The sequence below is a fragment of the Mobula birostris genome, chromosome 14, assembly GCF_030028105.1.
Source record: "Mobula birostris isolate sMobBir1 chromosome 14, sMobBir1.hap1, whole genome shotgun sequence".
NCBI lineage: Eukaryota > Metazoa > Chordata > Chondrichthyes > Myliobatiformes > Myliobatidae > Mobula > Mobula birostris.
The window spans coordinates 84,350,475-84,365,943 of NC_092383.1; the positions used below are offsets into that span (position 1 = coordinate 84,350,475).

At 45.5% G+C, this 15,469-nt stretch overlaps 1 protein-coding gene across 9 annotated transcripts in view; it reads left to right on the forward strand.

Moving 5' to 3' along the window:
- plekha6 (pleckstrin homology domain containing, family A member 6) overlaps positions 1 to 15,469 on the forward strand; it is a 348,944-nt gene that overhangs the window by 196,797 nt on the left and 136,678 nt on the right. The window contains exon 1 of one of the 9 annotated variants that reach the window (XM_072278786.1): positions 639 to 714. The exons of the other annotated variants lie outside the window; for them this stretch is intronic. The gene's annotated coding sequence lies outside the window, so the exon portion shown is untranslated. Of the gene's footprint in view, positions 1 to 638; positions 715 to 15,469 lie in introns of those variants that run through there. 9 annotated transcript variants of the gene reach the window in all.

Here is a 15,469-nt window from a genome sequence, read left to right on the forward strand (position 1 = left end):
ATTTACAATATTACTCAAAATATACTGAAATATTAAAGACTCATCAACACCTCTCCCTGCACAGCTATCAACTTCAACTCAATAAAGAATGCATCTCAACTATATAATACAACTACTACGTAGACATCCACAGCATAGTAAATTTTAAATTATCCCATTCAGGCCTAAAGATTTAATTGCTGTGGTGGCTTTCTTGCTCTTGTGGATAACAGCTTTCCTGACAAAGGGGATCACTCTGATTGGCAGATAAGACTTGTGGCTGTGAAACAATCTCATATTCTGGGGCCTCCTCCATGATGGTTGTAGGAGTAGACTGTGGGATTGCAGGAAGTGGTTCTGACAGATCTGGCTATCTTTCTTCTCCAGCAATTCCCTCTGCTCTCCTCAAATGATTGATGTGTCATCTCCACATGATGTCAGATGAAACCTTCACTGTGTAGGAGAGTGGTTCAGTTCTGTCTTTAATCTTTCTGAGTACCCAGGTTTGATCAGCTCTGTCGTCCCTCACCAGAACTGCTTGTCCAGGAGTGAAACATTGAACCTCCTTGTCTGAGGAGCCCTCAAGTTTGTCTCAGCTGTTTGTTCTGCATACTCCTTCTGAGATTGGGTTTGAGGAGAACCAAGTGTGAATGCAAGGAACGACCCAGGAACAGCCCAGCTGGTGAGTTGTTGGCTGTGGAGCGTGCTGCATTGCCTTGTGCAAGGAGGAAATTGGTGAGCTTCTTTTTGGTTCAGTGTTTGTGTACTGTGTTCTGCTGACATTGCTCGCAGTGAGTTCTCTAGACTTTGGACAAACCTTTCTGCTAAGCCATTTGTATCTGGATGGTACGGTGAAGATATGATATATCTTATTCCATTCATTTACAGTAATGGCTGAAACTGTTCTGCCACAAGCTGCAGTCCATTGTCACTAAGTGTTGTGGAACACCAGTTCTTGCGAAGAGGCTTCTCAACACATCGATGGTGTGTGGGGTTGTAGTGTAAGCTATTGTGAACACTTCTGCCCACTTTGCAGCTGCATCCACTACCACCAAGAAATTTTTACAATGCAGGCTATTGCCAGGGTTGGAGAGGCATTGCTCTTGGCATCTTCTTGGCATGTTAGCATCATCATTACTCAAATACTACTGAAATATTAAATGCACGACAATTGGCCTGTCTATATTCTTGACAGAATGCTCAACTAGAGAAATTGCTCACCCAAGTCTATAAGATGACCTTCAGAAAGCAAAATCATGAGAACTGCAAAAATTGCAAAGGATTGAAATGCTCAGTCAGACAAAAAAAAGAAAATGTTGGTGGAACTCAGTAAATCAGGCAACAGTGATAAAGAGAAATAAAGAGTCGATGTTTTGGGTCGCCACTCTTCATCAGGACTGGAAATGAATGGGCAGCAGCTTGAATAAGAAGGTGGTGTGTGGGGGAAGGAGTACAAGCTAGAAGGCTAATGGTGAGGCAAGGTGAGGGGGAAGGTAGGTGGGTGGGGAGAAGTAAGAAACTGGAAGGAGGTAGGTGAGAAAGATAAAGGGAACTGAAGAAGAAAAGAAGGAGGAGAGGAATCAGAGGGAGGTGTTGGACAGATGATGGGAAGATAAGGGGTGAGTGGGTAACCAGAATGGGGAGTGGAAGAAGAGAGAAGGAGGGAAGAATGCAGAAATCTGAAAAGTCAATGCGTTCAGGTTTGTGGCTACCAAGGTGGAATATGTTTTGCTTCTCTAAGCTGAGTTTGGCCTCATCGTGGCATCTGGTGCTCCTGGTGCAGCTCCCTCTACATTGGTGGGACCCAACGCAGTTTTGGGAACCATTTTGTCAAGCTCCATAAAAAGCAGGATCTCCCAATGGCTACCCATTTCAATTTGACTTCCCATTCCCATTCTGACATGAGAGCCCATTTCTTCCTGTACTGCTGTGATGAGGCCAAACTCATGCAGGTGGGAGCAACACTTCATATCGTGTCTGGGTAGTCTCCAACCTGCTGGCGTGAGGATCAATTTCTCTAACTTCTGGTAATTTTTGCCCTCCTCCCTGTTTCTATTCTCCATTTTGGATTGAGATCAAAATTCCCCATTGAAATACTGACAGTTTATTCCCCTCCATAGATGCTGCCTAACCTGCTAAGTTTCTCTAGCATTCTGTGTGTGTTGGTCAAGATTTGTGAAATCTGCAGAATCTCTGCTGCTTATGAAATACTCAGCAGACGTCCTGCACCTGTGGACAAACATTTCAGGTTGATGCCCCTGGGGTGATTTGTAAACTTGTTAAACCATCTAATGTTGTGTTTGTTTTTTACCTCAAGATGTTTTATGATTAGATGCTTGAGGCACAGAAGAGGCTATTTGGCACACAAAATGTCTATACTGTATTGAAAGAGCTATCCCTTCCCTTCCCCTCCTCAATACTCTATAAACTTTTTTTTCTTTTTGTATATCCAGTTAATGTGACTGTATCTAGCTCTGTGCCCTTTCTGTCAGCACATTGCAGATCATCGTAACTCATTGCACAAAGTAACTTCTACCCTCCTCCTTGTTTTTAAATAAGTCAATTCTCCGTGTTCTGGCTAATAACAGAAGCCGAATCTCCCTAACACCATGATTTCCTATACTGTTAGAGAACAAAGATTCTTTCACTTTATCAGATTCTGATTCAGACAATTTTTTAAAATCACATGTACATGGAAACATACACTGAAACGTGTATTTGCGTAACAACCAACACAACCGTGGAATGTTCTGGGGGCATCCCGCAAGTGTCTTCTCACAATGCAGCACCAACATAGCATACCCACAAATGTTCGGCAGAACAACCCAGAGCACAACAAAACAACAGCAAAACAAACTCTGTTTGTCCCTCTCAACACAAACCCAGACAGCTCTCTAACTCCAGGACAGGACTCCAGTCCTCAGCCATTGGGCTTCGAGCTCTGGACTACTGATTGACCTTCAGACTCCGATTTTCATTTTGATTATTGTTTGATGTTTGTTTTTCGAGTCTAATTTTGAAATTCCCTCAGCTTACTCTCGGTTGAACTGGGCCACCCAGTGCATGAGACTTGTTGAAGTTGCATTCACTCAGGTAAGTGGATGCTACTCTATCAGGCCCCTCTCTACAGCCTTGTAGATGATGGGGATATCGGAAGGGCAGTCACCTACACCTCAATGCCCTACCTCTAACCTACTCTTGTACCTGCAGTGTTTATGCACTGGTCCAATAAGTTTCAGGTCAAGGATGACAATCAGGATTAAAGGGTGGTACGGTTAGCGCAGTGCTTTACAGCGCTGGTGATTGGGGTTCAATTCCCGCTTTTCTCTGTAGGGAGTTTATACGTTTTCCCTGTGACCACTATTTCTTCTCTCGGTGCTCCAGTTTCCTCCCACATTCCAAAGGTGTACGGATTAGTAAAGGGCAAATTGTGGGTGTGCTGTGCTGAAGCAGGAAGCATGGTGACGGTTGCAGGCTGCCCTCAACAACATTTCGGACCATGGTTGTTGACGCAAATGATGCATTTCACTGCATGTTTTAATGCACATGTGAGAAATAAATCTACTCTTTAACCTTTAGTCAGGATGCCGATGGTTTGAGACCAAGTGATGTCAAGGCTGTTGAACACCAGTGTGAATGGTTGAATTTCCCCTGTGGTGTAACAGGATTCAACAACATGTGGAGATGTGTTGGAACCTTTGCCTCCTTATTTAGTAATGGACAAATATATGTATTTGTGATGTTGTGGTGTCATTAGGCAATTGGGACTTTGTATATTTGTATATTTGAGAGAAACTAAACTTAGTTATTAGAATAAACAGTTTACAGATTGAGGCCTCCATCGCATCCCAACTGTCTACATGATACAAAAGCCAGGGCAGTCCAATATGCTGAACAAGCTGTTGTCCACGTAGCAGGCCCCCACTCCCCCATGCAGCTGATGAATCCAAAGGAATAGCAGAGGTGATATAGTTTGGCACCAGCGGCATCAGAAGAGTTGCCAGTCAGCGTTGAACTCATTGTACGATTGCCTTAGGGACTCCAGCTCCAGATTTTTCCTCGGAGTTTACTCCTGAAGACCTCCCTGTGAGTGGGTGTAGTCACAAGGCAGCAGAGGTTTGCATTCAGGGCTTCCTTTCTCCGAGGTGAGCTACCAACCATGGCCGATGAGCCTCATATGCGCGAAGCAACAGGTTTTAAGGAGCTAGTAGACCACCTTTGCCTCTCTTCCTGAGAGTAAAAGCTGTTCTGTCGGGCTTAGTAGTTTAGCCACTCATGAAAGGCAGGAGCTAGACTTGGTTGTCAGAGGCTATTGGAGATGTACACCATTGGGAGCATTTAATAGATGGAGCTCATCCCCACTACCGCTCATTGTTATAACAACCTTAAGGAACCAGCAGTTTACAGACACTGAATTTCATGGTGGTGGTAAACCATATATATGTTGTAACTGGGTTAACTGTCTGGACGCGCCCCTCTGCTGACTGCCCCTATGGCTCCTCCCACAGTTCCTGTATAAATGTGTTTCGCCTTGCCCCTCCCCCTCAGTCCAGGGGCAGACACTCACCATGGAGGTCGTATTGTACAACGAATAAAAGCCTTTTGGTATTTTACCTAACCTCAGTCTTTTGGAGTTACTGAAGGTGCTTCAATGGTGATAGATGAAGTGTAGTCTCATGATAGACGACACTTCTTGCAAATCTGGCATCTGCTTAAATCTCTGGACTTACCCTGCATGCTCAACTGGTTATGCCAACACAACCTCTCTCCTCGATGCCCTTTCTATTGAATTAATCGCTTTGTGTGTGTCGTTCTCTGTAATCTTTCTCACTAAACTGTGTGGAAGTTTTCAATTCCCTCAGCCTTTACAGCAACCTTGAGGGTTCTAAAAAAGCCTAAATGTGGTGTCAACCAATCACTGCCTCCTCCATTATTCCTCATCCCCTCCTCCGTTATTCCTCATCCCCTCCTACTGGTCAGTTTGGGCCCCTGTGCTGTGAATCTTCACAGATTTAGTAAGAGTGTCAAAGGTTAAAAAGAAGGCAGGAAAATAAGGGATAATAAATCAGCCATAATCAAATGGCGGACGTAATGTGAATGGCCTAATTCTGTTCCTATGTCCTATGATCTTGTATTTTTGATTCGAAGTATATTTTGGACAGTGAGTCTGCAGTGTGTGATAATTTTTTTTTCATATTCTGGACACCATTCAGCACTTTTGTTATCTCAGTCCAATCAAAGTTTACTGCAAACAATCATGCCTATGAAAAATCTATTCAATTAATTCCACATTCCCTGTTCTTTTTTCAGATTTGTCCCTCTCTATTATTTATCCAAACTTCCCTTTAAAGTTCTTATTGAATCAGCTTTCACTGTCCCTTCAGGCAGTGCATTCTAGGTCATAACAACTTTGCACACAATAACATTTCTTTTTATTTCATCTCTGGTTTGTCTTTCTCAAACCAATCCTGTTTTTATAAAACTTTGACATTGGAAACAGATTTTTATTATTTATGTGATCAAAATTCTTCAACACTTTTCCAAAATCTCTTAATCTTTGCCCTCAAAGGAGAACAATTCTAGCTGCTCTTGTCTGATGACACCTCCTGGAATTTCATCCATCTGTCACTACTATCCCTTCATGTTGGTAGCTAGGCATATTTGGGAATCCAGTGGTTTCGACCTGGAAAGCACAGTAATTAATGGAATAAACCTCACTGGTCATCAATTCAGGTAGCAGTGCCCAAACTCGCATCTCTACCAGCTCAGTGGGCAAGGACAGCAACAGTATGGGAACATCACAACTGGAAGTTGCTCTCCAAGCAACACACCATCCTAGTTTGGAAATATATCACCATTCCTTCACGATTGCTGGGTCAAAATCCCAGAACGCAGAATCAGGTTTATTATCACTGATAGCTGTTGCGAATTTCTTGTTTTGCTTGGCAGGGCAGCGCAAGACAGAAAAATTAAAACCATAAATTACAAGTAGAATGTATCTGCTGTACTGTGCAAAAGTCTTGGGCACGTATATATAGCTAGGATGCCTAAGGCTTCTGCACAGTACTCTATTTGTCAATGTGGAGCGGAGAGCAAGTTTGTAAATCTAGCTGGAGCAAAGGATATTGGTTATGGTGAGGGTGGAGCACCATGGGAGGGGTGTGGGACAGGTGGTAGAAAAGGAGCGCCGGGGCAGTGGGGTGCTGTGGGTGCAGACACACCTAGCCCTGAGACACTGGGCAAAGTAATTTGATTCCAAACAATTGGTTTATTGATCATTACTGAATGTCTCTGTGCCTGCAGTTCCCTCCCCTCTCCCTTCCTCTTTTCCCAACCGTGATTTCCCTCTCCCTGCCCCCTTTCCACACTCAGTCCACACCAGAGACCCATATCAGAATCAGGTTTACCATCACCCATATATGTCATGAAATTTGTTTTTATTTTGTTGCAGCAGCAGTACAGTGCAATACATAAAATGACTACGGTACTGTGCAGAGGTCTTAGGCGGTGAGTATTCGGTCTATGATGACAGACAAGAGGAGCTCGTTCATCTCATCCTGGTTTTATTGCACAAGCACAGTAACAGAGCGCCATCGCTCTGTGAGAAACCATTCAGATGGGGGACGTGATTATTACACACCCCAGATACAGTCAGGGTGACCCATAAACCCACAAGGGAACAACTGTATAAACAGAGCTGGAATGTAACAATAAACGGACTTGAACATCTCACCATAGTTTCACAAATGCATTTTAGAACAAGAAAAATAAGTAGCGCTGGCCGCTAGGAATGCTGGGGCAAGCTGTCAGCCACGCCTCCAGAACGCCGCATTGCCCCTACCTGAAGGGTCAGCTGATCCTGGCCACCCCAGAGTCCACAACAAAGTTCAAAAGTTCCGGTGGTGGTCAACGCTGCCACCTGGGGTGCTGGGGGGGGGCACTGTTTGGTGAGGCGAGTTGAAGAGCACCCAGAGTATCATTTCCTTCCTTCAGCCTTGCACCAACAGCTCCACGTCCTGCCTGCACCCTGGCCAGTAGATGTGTTCACACAGCCTGCCCAATGACTTTGCAACCCAAAATGGCTGGCCCCCATTGCGGCCAAGGGCCAATATGGTGCCAGCCGGTCCTGGCATAACTTGACTGCCTTCTACCGCTCAGCCACTGCACTAAGTGTGACCACATCGGGGATACAGTCAAATACCTCTCCCAGCCCATTCCAAACTTGGTGGATAGTCCTTTCTTCCGAGTGGGGCTCGCACCAGGCACTGCTACACTGGCACCCTAGACTGGCGGCCCGGTCCCTTCTGGGATAAGCAAGCATTGCAGCAGTGCACCAACAGCTCCACGTCCTGCCTGTACCCAGGCCAGTAGAAGTGTTCACGCAGCCTGCCCAATGTCTTCGAAACTCCGAAATGGCCAACCCTCACCAGCCCACGCACCAACTGCAGCTCTGTGGTGTGGAGCCCCTGGGGGGGTCCACTAGCTACAAGAGATGTTGGCTAGCCACACCTCGTGCTCCACTATGCTTTTCCCCGTGTGGCGCAGACACAACTTCCCTGTCATTGCCGCACAGTCGCCGGTGACAGTAGCCAGCTGGACTGCCATTGTCAGGGATGGCTGGTCCATGTTAGGGAGGGAACCCAGATATTGACCCTGTGCCCACCAATGCATGGCATCTGTTGCCCTTCACCACGCAGTCCATGTATAAGCCTTGCTATTCACCCAAACGGCCCACCTAGAGAGGCGACAATGGAGGGATCCTGCTGGAGGTCTCGGCCGGCGCTGCCTGCTCACTGTCTCTCAGTCTGGTGCAACTCCAGAGCAACAACTTTAGTGTTTAAACACAAGAAATTCTGCCGATGTTGAAAATCCAAAGCAAAACACACAGAATTCTAGAAGAACTCAGCAGGTCAGGCAGCATCCATGGAAATGAACAAACAGTCAATGTTTCGAGTGGAGACTCTTCTTCAGGACTAGATTTATTCAGAACTTTTTTTTATATTTGGGTGGTAGAGCCAGATAATTCCATCTGGGGTATCTTCTCATTTGCTAGTTGAACATAGATTGTTGTTTGTTGCAGGGGCATGTTGATTATTATTAGTTACAGAGTCTATTCCTGATCACCCCAGTTCTTGAATGTTTTATTTGTACATTGATTGCCCCCATTTATCATTGCTGCTGTGGATGAGATTTGGAGATGATGGTGGTCTGTATGGGAGGGCAGTCAGAGGTCCTCAACTGCTTACTTAGTGACCTCTTGTAAATTCCATTTGGCCTCCCAATTTCCCTCGGTGTTGAAACTGAAAGATTGTCAATAGTGCAATGTTTTGAACTAACTGACACAGGAAGAATTCTGTTGTAGTCAGGACCCTGAAGATGAAAAGAATTATCTTTAAAAAATGGACGAGGTGAAAGAAAATGCAAACGCACAAGTGAAAATCTGTGGTATTTTAGTAGGGTTATATAAAAAAGAATCCCACGTTAATATGGACCTTGGCCCGGGAGATGTTGATCAGCAGCACCAGAGAGATCTTTGGCTCTCTGAGTGTGTTTCCATGGTGATTGTGGCAGTGCGGCCTATTTGTGTCACCTCACTGGGTGTTAATTTTATGAAGGTTTCAAGGTATCAGGCAAACAATGTTCACATTCTGCAAGGAAGAAATGATATCCTATAAGTAATTCCAGAGCAGCTGAGAAAATTTAAGAGATCTGGAGGGAGGGGGTGGAACTTGAAAGCCTTTTGCATGTCCGTGAGTGCAGCAACTCCAATACTGTTGGCTCTGCCATCAGCTGCCAAGACCCTAGGCTCAGAAATGCTCCCTAAACCTCTCCCAGTCTCTCTCTCTTCTCTTAAAGAACCCCTTAAAATCTGCCTCTTTTGCTAATCATCCAGTCATTTGCCCCTTGTGTGGTTTATTTATTTGTTTGAGTTTGTTCTGGTTTGAGATAGCACTGGTAAAGCACAGCAGTGACTTACTGGCAGCAAACAAGACTATTAACTACTCTATTAATCACACTTTTTCTGGTAAATGATCAATGATCATTGAAATCAGTACTCTGTAACCTCCCTTTTGGACCACCTGTACAACCTGGCATTTTTGCAATGTGAACTGAAGTCTCTTTTTGGCGTGTGCCTGCAAGTCTGTGCATCTGCGTGTGCATGTGTGCCTGTGCATGTGCGTCTGCATGTCCGTGCGTGCGCGTCTGCGTGTCCGTGCGTGCATCCATGATGATGGATTTTTCATGGCTTTTTTACAAGGCGCAGAGTGAGAGAGAGACTGTGTGGCGTGCCACTCCTACAAAGACATTTTTGCAGTATTTTCCCTTTGTTTTACGAGGTCGAGTTGCGATCTCGACACTCAACCTGGCACAGATGGAAAGCATACTTGGGGGCGGACCCGACTAGCTTCGAACTGGGGGACCTCCGCTCCCGGGTCCAGTCCCGATGTCCTTGCGCCACCAGTCGGCCCGTGAACTGAAGTCTTAAAGGTCCAGGATGGTTGGGCGTGGCGACTATGGGCCGAATTGAGGTGGTGGGCGGGACCCAGGCCTGGTCCTGAGAGTGGGTAATTAGCCAACATTTGGCCATTGCCGGAGCAGACTTGTTGGCGATTCAAGGTGGCGGCAGGGCCCAGGCCTGGCCCCGAGACTGGATAATTAGCCAACGTTTGGCCATTGCTGGAGCAGACTTGGAGGCGATTCGAGGTGGAGGCAGGGCCCAGGCCTGGTCCCGAGAGTGGGTAATTAGCCAACGTTTGGCGATTGCCGGAGCAGACTTGGAGGCGATTTGAGGTGTCAGTACCGAGGCAAGGGGAGCCAAGGTGAAGTAGAGTCGAGATGAGGCCCGGATCCGCTGCAACCATTTGCCAACTGAAAAAGAGCTAACCCAGCCCAATCCAAACTTTTAGTCCTGCTGCCCATGGCTGGTCAGATACACAGCTAGCTGCTTTTTAAATTTGTAGAGAATTCCTCCTCTTTCACACTTTAAGGCAGAGTTCCAGATTCTCATCTACCTCTGGCTTAAAGAATCACTTTTTTAACAAATGTTTGATTTTTTTTTTGTTTCGTCTCTCCTGAACTGGTGACAGTAAAGCTTGGAGGTTTCTCTTAAGTTGTTGAGAATTCCAGAGGAATCCTGGTGGATCAGCAATCCTGTCAGTGCACATAAATGAGAATTAGAATCAGGTTTAATATAACTGGCATATGTCATGAAATTTGAGGTAGCAGTACATTGCAATACATAACAGAAAAAGAACTATAAATTACAATAATAAGGATATGTAAAAATAAGTTAAGTAAGTCGTGCAAAAAGGAAAAAGGCAGTGAGGTAGTGTTCATGGGTTCAATATCCATTCGGAAATCGGATGGCAGAGGGGAAGAAGCTGTTCTTGAAATGTTGAGTGTGTGCCTTCAGGCTCCTGTTCCTCCTCTTTGATAGTAGTAATGAGAAGGAGGGATGTCCTGGGTGATGGGGGACCTTAATGATGGATGTCGCCTTTGTGAGGCATCGCCTTTTGAAGGTGAACATGACTCTGATCCCAAATGGGAAGTAACTGGTCTGCGGCCAAAGCCAGTGATCAATGTCTGCTGAAATGAGAATTGGCTCTCGTTCCGTGGTCAGAGATACAATATAGATAGATAGATAGATATACTTTATTGATCCCGAAGGAAATTGGGTTTCGTTACAGCCGCACCAACCAAGAATAGAGCATAAATACAGCAATATAAAAACCACAAACAATCAAACAACAAAATGCAACAAACAAGATGAATATCTTTCACAATGTTTATTTCCTCACCCTTTATCCTCACACCCTTCCCCTCCATTTCATTCTACTGCCTCACATCCTCATCTTTTGATCCCGTACGATCGATAGTGCCTTTTACGGTGTCCTGCCTGTTCATCTGTGGTAGACGCATCTTCGCCTCCTCTCCTTGTCTTGTGTACTAACAAGACTGCAGATTCACCAGGGTTCTTCTGGAACCCTCAAGAACTGAGGAGAAATTTCCAGGCTTCACTGCCACCAGTTCAGGAGAGAGAAAACAAAAATCACTGTTAAACACAATGTATATGTGATAAGTAAATTAATCTGAATCTGATTTATACATTGTTTGTGCTTTGACGACCTCACATCACAAACACCTCAGCAATCTCTCTTGAAGCACAAACTGCTCCACAGGATCCACAGCCGGAGAGACGGGAGAATCGTTACTAAAATTTCTCAGCTATTCCTGAGATTGATGACAGACACTAGTGTTTGTTTGACCTTTGAGGAGTGCTCCATCAAATGTCTGAATTGCTATCAAAGCTGATGTCAGGGTCACCGTCACCTTTGGCAACCTTGCCTCAGGAGCCACAGCTGCCTATTCACCTCCTTCCTCACCAACATTCAGGGCACCAAACAGTCCTTCCAGGTGAGGCAACACTTCACCTGCAAGTCTCTCAGGGTCATCTACTATAACTGGTGCTCCCAGTGGAGCCTCCTCTACGTTGAGAGATTGGGGCACCGCTTTGTCAAACACCTTTGCTCCATGCACAACAGGGAGGATTTCTCAACGGTCAACCGTTCGAATTCCACTCTCCATTCCGATTCCAACATGCCGGTCCGTGGCCTCCTCTACTGACGTGCCGAGGACACTGTAAGGTTGGAGGAGCAACACCTCATAGCTTCCAACCTGACGGCATGATCATTAATTTCTCCAACATGTGATAATTTCTCCTCCTGCCCCACGTCTCTCCTTTTTCATTCCCCATTCTAGCTCCCCTCTTGGCCCTTCTCTTCTCCTCACCTGCACATCACCACCTCCCACCCTCCCCCCACCCCCGGTGCCCTTCCTCCTTCCCTCTGTCCTTTGGTCCATTCTTCTCTTGTATCAGATTCCGATTTCTTCAGCTCTTTACCTTTTCCACCTTTCATCTCTATGCTCCTCACTTCAGCCCCCTCCCCCACCCACCTACCTTCTCTCCCACCCACGGACCTTCTCCTTCATCTGGCTTCACCTACCACCCTCCAGCTGGTACTCCTTCCCCTCCCACCACCTTCTTATTTTGCCTTCTTCCCGCTTCCTTCGCAGTCCTCGCAGTGCTGATGAGCGGTCCCGGTCTGAAACATCAACTCTTGATTCTTCTCCACAGATGCTGCCTGACCTGCTGAGTTCCTCCAGCATTTTGCCTGCGTTGCTCAAGATTTCCAGCATCTGCAGAGTCACTTGTACTTAGGATCCTCTGCTGAGGGAGGCTACATGTGATGCTTTTCTTCTCTCTGTTGCATGGAGCTCACCTGTCAAATTGTTTCACCTTTAGGTCAATCAGGCATTTGCAATCACACCACAACCAGAGCATCAGGAGGTAATGCAGGTCCCCCAAGTGCATAGAGAAGGCAATCTCACCCTCAGAAACACTTGTCTACACAAGGAAGATTCGACATGCACACCATGCTCAGGCCCCTCTACATCCCTCATGGTAGAACTAGGCTACTCTTCTCCCGCTAGCTGCATGTATTATGTGTGACCCAATAAATATTCCTTCCTGAAGTTAGAGGTTTTGGACATTTCCTCTTCTGTCAGATAGATTTCCCTTTTCTGGTGGGATCCTTCTTTTTACACCCACCCCCCCACTCCATTACTTCTGCCCTCTTGGTTTCAAGAGGAGGGAGGTCCTGCTGTGATGAACTGGAGATGGGGACCGAATGTTTACCCTGGGCCGGTCTAATTGAAGAGTTGTGCAGCGCGCTAGCTGTAACTTCAGGTGAGATGTCCCAGCAGTTCAAGTTTAATTGTCATTCAACCATACTCATGCACACAGCCAAAACAAAACTGTGTTCCTGTGGGGCCAAGGTGCAAAACACAGCCCCACGCAGCGTATAACACATGTAAAAAGTATAGTTAGGAGAGCAGACAATCATTCGGTCGCAAAAAAAATATTAGCCCCAGTTCCTGAGTGGCATGGCCTGGAGATTGATGGTGCATGAGATGTTGTCCCGTGGCCATAATTCTGCAAGTACAAGCACGCTGCCATTCCTCATCACTTGCGTAATCCACCAAGTGAACACTTTTAACATTTGAGGTCCAGTTTGAGCTGTTAAATCCTGGTTCCTCTCTTTGTAGCCAGTTATGACTCAGGCAACCGCAGGTGACAACATTGGCAGAGACGAATTCTGGTCCTTGCAACACTGTTGACGTAATTTGAACATTAGACCACAATCAGGTAACGTTAGCTTACACGTAAGGCTTAGACAAGGGAGGAGGTGCACTATTAATGACTGCTGTAAAACTCCTCTAGAAATGCATACAAAATTAGTTGGTGCAATTTTTTTGTCTGCGAGATTTTTTTTTTGTTTTGTGTTTTTTTTTTCCTAGCCCTTGTGCAGATTGAGTTTTGGGCCACGGTTCTAAATTGGTAAACACAACTTTGATTCTGCAGATGCTGAGAAATCCAGAGCAACACACACACAGAATGCTGGAGGACCTGCTGAGATCCTCTAAATTGGTAAATTGGCTTACTATTGTTTTATTTACCAAGGTACAGTGAAAAACTTGTCCTGCATACTGTCCATACAGTTCAGACTTTTATAACAGTGCATTAAGGTAGTATGAGGTAAAACAATAACAGAGCACGGAATGGAGTGTCACAGTGCAAAATGTAGTGCAGGTACTCAGTAAGGTGGAAAGTTTTCCAAATTTTAGTAACAACTCTCCCTTTCAGTCTGTGGATTCTGTTTTAAGGGAGATTGCTACAGTTTTCTTATGGAAGGTTGTCAAAGTACAACAGAAGTATTAATGGGTGGAAGGAACAGCTTCACTGTGTTCTAATGAAGTCAGATGAGCTCAGTGAACTTGAATAGCCAATTTCTCTCACCCTACACGTTCCCAACCAGCCACAAAGTCATCCTGTTTAAAGAACACTGTTCCTTGAGGCACAGTCTTCACGATTGCGTCAGTTCCAATAGTGCAGTGAAAGGAATGCTAAATCTTTCGTTTTGATCAATATTTTTATTTACTTTGTATTTATTGAGATACATCTGTCTTGCCCAGCCACCCCGTTTAACCCTGCCTATTCAGGGGACAATTTACAATGGCCAACTAACTTACCAACTGGTATGTCTTTGGACTGTGGAAGGAAACTGGAGCAGCCAGAGGAAACCCACACGGTCACGAGGAGAACATACAAACACCTTACAGGCAGTGGCGGGAATTGAACCTGGGTTGCTAGTATTGTAAAATGCTGTGCTAACCACTAAAACCACTGTGCCACCTGCTGTATCAATACAGTTGACATTGACACCAGCCATGATGTCAATAATTCAATGTAGTGACACCCACCTTTTTTAAAGGCTGTTTTCTCAGTTCAGATTGGCTGCAGTTAATGGTATGCTTCACAGTAGCGTAGCAGTTAGTGTGACATTATTACAGCTCCAGCGTATGGTGCCGTCTGTAAGGAATATGTCTGCTCTCGCCTTGATCACGTGGGTTTCCAGTTTCCTCCCACACTCCAAAGATGTACTGTCTAGGAGGTTAAATGGTCCCTGCAAATTGTCCAGTGATTAGGCTAGTGTTAAATAGGTGGGTCACTGGCAGTGCGGCTCTTGTTAGGCCAAAAAGGCCTGTTCTATGTGGATCACTAAATAAATAAATAGTGTCCTTTTTATTCTTTGGGGTGAATTTGCTGTACGCATCAGATTCCACACAGAGTTAGCCTTCAAAGATGGCAGAGAAGGGTTCAAATCTAAAATAAATATTAGTTCCAGTACATTGAGTCCTGGTGAACTCTCGAATTCTGGGACCCATGCCTGTACTAATGGATTAGCCAGGAAGCAGCAGCTTCTTGTGAAGGCAGTTTATCTGATGCTCCGTGCCTGTGATACTGCTGCAAATCAGTTTCTCGCTGTGCCTGTCCGCACTTGTAATTGTGCATCTGTCATGTCGAGACTTTGTAGAGCATTGGTCAGACCACATTCGCGATATTGCGAGCGGATTTTGGTTCTATGCCCAATGAAGATGTGTGCTGGCATTTGAGAAGGCCCAGAGGAGGTTTATGAGAAGGATCCTGGGAATGAAAGGGTTAAGGTCGGAGGAGCATTTGATGGCTCAGGGCCTGCACTGGCTAGAGTTTAAAAGAATGGGGGTGGGGTGGGGAGTGGGATCTGATTGGTATCTATTAAGTATTGAAAGGCCTAGATAGAGTGTATGTGGAGAGAATGTTTCCAATAGTGAGAGAGCCTAGGATTAGTGGCAGAGCCTCAGAACAGAGGAATGTTCCCTTTAGAACAGAGAGGAAGAGGAATTTCTTTAGCCAGAGAGTTGTGAATCTGTGGAATTCATTGTCACAGGTGGCTGTGGAGGCCAAGTCACTGGCTATATTTAAAGGGGAGGTTGACAGGGTCTTGATTTGAAAGGCAGGAGAATGGAGTTGAGAGGGAAAATAAATCAGTCGTGATGGAATGGTGGAGCAGACTCGATGGACCAAATGGCCCAAATCTTCTATGTCTTA